The sequence below is a fragment of the Mercenaria mercenaria genome, unplaced genomic scaffold (genome assembly GCF_021730395.1).
Source record: "Mercenaria mercenaria strain notata unplaced genomic scaffold, MADL_Memer_1 contig_4647, whole genome shotgun sequence".
Classification (NCBI taxonomy): Eukaryota; Metazoa; Mollusca; class Bivalvia; order Venerida; family Veneridae; genus Mercenaria; species Mercenaria mercenaria.
In genome coordinates this window covers 42,076-47,857 of record NW_026462890.1, presented here as the reverse complement: position 1 = coordinate 47,857, position 5,782 = coordinate 42,076, and the positions used below count along the sequence as shown (strand labels likewise).

The 5,782-nt window shown below is 33.6% G+C and overlaps 1 long non-coding RNA gene across 1 annotated transcript; it reads right to left on the bottom strand.

The window, feature by feature from the left end:
- Positions 1-3,281: 3,281 nt before the first annotated feature.
- Positions 3,282-5,060, bottom strand: LOC128554018 (uncharacterized). Its single transcript, XR_008369500.1, has 4 exons — positions 4,998-5,060; positions 4,365-4,409; positions 3,709-3,793; positions 3,282-3,350 (listed from the first exon to the last, which is right to left on the bottom strand). It is a non-coding gene; the product is annotated as an uncharacterized LOC128554018 (long non-coding RNA).
- Positions 5,061-5,782: the final 722 nt, after the last annotated feature.

Below are 5,782 nucleotides of genomic sequence, written 5' to 3'. Positions count from 1 at the left end.
CTATAATGTTTGACAGCTGCAGTCCCAATGATAATTCAGATATAGGACAAAAGCAATTTTTAGTCTTTAGTTTAATCATATCTTATTGCATTTTTTCATTTCGACATATATATATAACATTCAAAATAACTAAACATATATTGAAATAAAAATCAAAATCAGCAAATGGGTTGGACTTTAAGTTATGCCAACATTATAAACTGCCCTACCCCACTTTGTCAAAACAGTATAATGGAATCTAACTTCAAGAAAAAATTTGATAAAAGAAACAAAACAAGAAAAAAAGGAAATGAAAGGGGAAAATATTGTTTTGTGATGCTCTGTTCTAAACCAAAGTTCGACCGACCGGCCTCAACCACTCGACCTCAAATGTGTTTTCTCTTTAATAGGATGACTTTGCAGGGAACAGATGAAACAAATAAATTTTAGGTTGGTTTAAAGCGACCTGTATTCTTTATATATGTTTGTACTTCATTAAATATGATTGAATTGTCTGCGTCATTCAAGTTAGCAGCATCAGAAAGAAGTTTTTCAGAGTTTAGTGGACGGAAAATGTGAGTGTTACGAAATAAAGCCGCCGAATCCTTTCATTTCTGAATCTGTTGCATTTGAAAAAGAAGTGCTCTGCATCTTCTATTCCTTTGCTACACAGGCAGTTGGGATCTCCTCTTATGTGAATCGAAAACAGGCCATTATGCAAATTGCTACACATATTTCTAATTCTAGCATGATGAATTGTAAAAAAATTATCGCCGTGTAAGAAAAATAATTTGATACATCGGGTGGTTTTAACAGTCTTAACAGTGGTTTTAACAGTTTTACCTCTGTCGTCATTTAAATCAAAAGATTTGATTTAAATGACGACAGAGTTGGTGAATTCCGAATATTATTCTCAAGTGCGTTTCATAGTGCATGAGATGATGGAATAATAGATCTGGAGTACATTTCTTGCGTCTAAACAATGACAAAATTAGTGTCGTTCCTTAAGTTATACGGGGTAGTCTCTCCAGCTGAATTGGGAATAGATCGTTTGAAAGTTCTGGCAATAAACCCGTTTATAATGTTTTCCGTTACAGATTATTTTTGTTGTGGGCCTACTTAGCAAATGCGTTGCTCTGAGGCTGTGTTTGAGGTGCTTTGTGCTTCCGAGAAATCTACCCTTACCTATTATCTTTCATACTTATAAATAAATGTCTATTTTTAGTCTCAAAATCACTGGGTCATTGAGCTGTTACCTCAAAATAATTTGAGTAATTTACTCTATGACCACAGGCAATCATTCTATGACGTTTAAGATTTTCAGACCCATTGAAGGTTTCTTCACGCCATAGAATTTTGTGAGGCAAATGTGCTAGAATTATATGGGACACTTTGGTACATAAGCAAGCACGTACATTTGCTTCGTTAATACCATTTTAGGAACTATTATTCCATTAAAAATCATTCAAGGGAAATGCTGACAATATGCAAAACTAGCATTGATACTATAATGTCTAGTTGAAATTCTACTTATCTACTTCTATGACAGACGGTTAGACAGGCAAGCAGACACACTAATCAGTATATCTCCCCTATACATACGGGTAGACATGACAATGATATTCATTGTAGCATTGAAGATAATATTCATTTCTAAATTTGAATTTTCTGCTACATAGCTACTAATCTACTGTATTCGAAATGTTTTCTCTGTAAAGCTCATTCAGAATAGGGCATATAGCAGAAACAAGAAAAACAAAACTTTTACAATGATACATATACTATACATATTAACATAGGATTATCAAGAGAACATTTCGTAAAATATATTGTCAATGTAAGTCAAAGTTAATCAATTTTTGTAGCACTCTAAAGGTTATTAAGGCACTCTTTGACTGAAATGGATGACTCTCACTCATAACTCCTATCTTACACCCATGTTTGTTGCATCGGTTGGTATAACAACACTCGAAAAGATAAAACGGAGCGGACACCTTCTCCTTTCTGGTAGGGTCCCGGCACAGCTGCAAGATTGCAATTTCATTCAATTAACATATATACTTGTCATCAGAAAAAAGAGCAAGTAATACCTGTTTTTTTCCAATTATTGAGAACAACCCATTTATAAATGTTTATAAGGTCTGTCTTCGCAACAATATTCACAACTTATATCTATGTAATGTAGAAATAATAAAATAGCAACGAAACTTTTAGAATATTCATATTGTTTAAAACTATGTATGCTGTTATCATAATCTAAACTGCGCTATTCAGCTAATAAAATGGGTTTTCCTGTTTAATAAACAGGTAAACGAGACTTCAACAGCTATTTGCAACTTCTCTTTTTATGATGTAATTTCCACTCGTACCTGTTCTTCCCGTTTTTTATTCATGCACTAGAGACTGTAATTTTCATTAAAACGTGTGGTTCTCACTCTGTTGTCTATGCACCAAAGGGTGTAATTTCTACTCATTCCTAAAGAACCTCAATATTCATCTGCTCATTTGAGGCCGCCACACATACCAGTAGTACTCACCTCGATATCTATGCAACTGAGGTAGCCACTCATACCATTATTACTCACCTTGTCATCTTTGCACATGGGACTACTACACATACATGTAGCACTTACCGTGTTACCTATGCAATCAAGGCCTCCAAACATACATGTTGTACTTACCTCGTTATATATGCAATTAGGGTTTCTACGTATACCTGTAGTACTTACTTGTCATCTATGCAACCGAGGTTGTCATAAATGTTTGTAGTACCCACCTGTGACGGTATAATTTCCACATATACCTGTAGTACTCATCTTGTTATCAATGCAACTGAGATTGTAATTTCCACTCATACCTGTAGTACGCACCTTGTTATCTATGCAACTGAGATTGTAATTTCCACTCATACCTGTAGTACTCACCTTGTTATCAATGCAACTGAGACTGTAATTTCCACCCATACCTGTAGTACTCACCTTGTTATCAATGCAACAGAGATTATAATTTCCACTCATACCTGAAGTACTCACCTTGTTATCAATGCAACAGAGATTATAATTTCCACTCATACCTGAAGTACTCGCCTTGTTATCAATGCAACAGAGATTATAATTTCCACTCATACCTGTAGTAATCGCCTTGTTATCAATGCAACAGAGATTATAATTTCCACTCATACCTGTAATACTCTGTTTGTAATCTATGCAACTGAGATTATAATTTCCACTCATACCTGTAATACTCGCCTTGTTATCTATGCAACTGAGATTATAATTTCCACTCATACCTGTAATACTCGCCTTGTTATCTATGCAACTGAGATTATAATTTCCACTCATACCTGTAGTACTGAATGATAGGAAACATGCCTGAAAGAACATACTCGTACATAAAAATTTAACAATCTAAATCTAAACAAGTACAGAAAGTTGAAGATAAAATTGTCCATGCAATTTAATACAATATAACCTTTTTATAGTTCAATTGTTACTTCCAGCAGTTAATGTTGTCGCTAAATTGATACAGTAACATTAGACATGAGCAAATACGTTGCTAGTCAGTCATGAACTAACGCCGATCTAAAACTGAAGTTATTCCTACTCCAATATTCGTCATGTGGCTTACTGTTCTTTCAGAATATTTCAGGTGAAGACATTTTATTTCTGAAAAATAGTCCAGTCCACAAATTTTACAAACCGAATGTAAAAATAAAATAAAATGTATTACGTTATTTGGCGGACATATTGAAGTTTTGTTACAAGATTCCACATTCCACCCAACTGAACCGCAGTATAACATTCCAACTGTTGATCTGAAATCCGATAGAAAATGGTAAACTGTTACAAAAACATAAGTATACGGGCAAACTTTGAAAAAAAATCGTTTTTTATACTGAACTCGACCCTACGTGAATTTAACGTCGCAGTATTCCATACAGTTAGGCTAAAATGTTGTAAGGAAACCTTTAATATGAATATTCCAAACAAATTCAAATCATGAATTCTATGATTTTTATCTAACCTTGTGACAATGATCTACCGACACGAACAAAAGATACACAGCATATGTTCAAAGTACTGAGCAGACAAGAAATACTATTTGAACCTTGACTTGACAGCTGAAAGGATCTTATTACAAAATAAAAAAAAAATCATGCCGTTTTTATCTAACATCTGCTAAAGGCTGAAAAGATACGGAGAAAACACGATATTGTAACAGACGGACATACAGGCGGATGGAAAAGTGGACTACTGGCCCAAATGAAAAAAAAACGAAAAAAACACACACCCGAAACGTCATAAATACCCACTTCGTGTCTGTGAGATGACCTCAGCATTATAAAATGTTCATGTTCAAATTAACCTACATACAAATATACGTACCTATAGTCATATATCTTGTGTTTGTTGATAATGGTATACCCAAAGCTGTAAATTACAAGACAAAGCATTGATATAAACATAATAAACACTAAATTAGATCAGTAGAGTTTGAATTTGCTTCAAACAAATAATTTGCGTATGGGAATCAACGCGTTATTGAGTCGTTTTTTGAGTACGCTAGACAACACGTTTGCATCTGACATATTTGTTTCCTAGATATTAACGTGCAGATAGCCGTATTCAATTAAAGATGACAGAAAGTACGGACGGAAGAACAGCAGACAAACAGAGAGACTAAATAAAAGTATATACATTTTTTCCGTATTGCAGGACAATATCCACGGACAAGGTTTTGTGGAAAAAATATTTAACAGTCCGTAAGTTATCACAGAATCTGTTTTTGAAGTCTTTTAAGTTATTGTATGACGGATAGTGAGTAAGGTGGACTATAAGCCCTCGTTTACAGGGATGGCAAATGCAACGATACTGGTAAGAATCAAACGTGTGTACCATTCGAACGAGAAGACTTTTAAGTCAAATAAATCTGACTGTAATATTTCCTACGAACATGTAGGAAGTACAGTGACAGAATTATTTTAGTCCAACTGATTGAAATATTGTTATTATACTTACTCTGCAATAAGAAGAGGGAAACAATGGCGGCTAGTAAAAGTTTCATCTTGCAATTAATCAGCTGAAACATAGTAAATTATGTGAGATTATTATAATTTTTATGTCTTGTTAAAGTTGGGTTGGAAAATTCACGAATATTTGGTTTAAAGAAATTTCTTGTACTGAAACTTAACGTGAGACTGCTGTGTATTTTATTCAGTGAGATAACTATATATGATTGATCATGGTGTCATGCATGACAGTCCATTGGATATTTCGGCTGTTATTAAGCACAAAAGTCGAATAACTTTGAATATGATAACACATTAACCTATGTTTGTCATAAAGCGGGTTCACATGATATTTTATTGCTTTTTGATGTGTTATCCTTGGTATTGGGAGCATGCCATAGTTTTCTATTGTATAATATAGTTGTTAATAATTCTTATTGTTTTATTCTATATCAAATAACAAATACATATAGTTGCACGCAACAATTCGATCAACATTTCTTATTTGAGAAAGAACAATAGTTAGCTTTAAACCAAACAAGCTAACATTCTTATTTCTGAAGTTTGATGACTATAGGAAACCTTGTGTAAAGTTTCAATCCAATACATACAATGACTACTAAGATATGGTTTTGTCGCCATGTAATTGTAGCTTAGATTAAGAAAGTTAGCAATTTTAAACACACACGTGTTTATTTACAAGATTAATTATACTAAGAATCGATCCAGGCATAAATACTTCAGCTTCTTAAACAGTTTTTGTCCCGCGCCAAACTTTTAAATAATTTATACTTC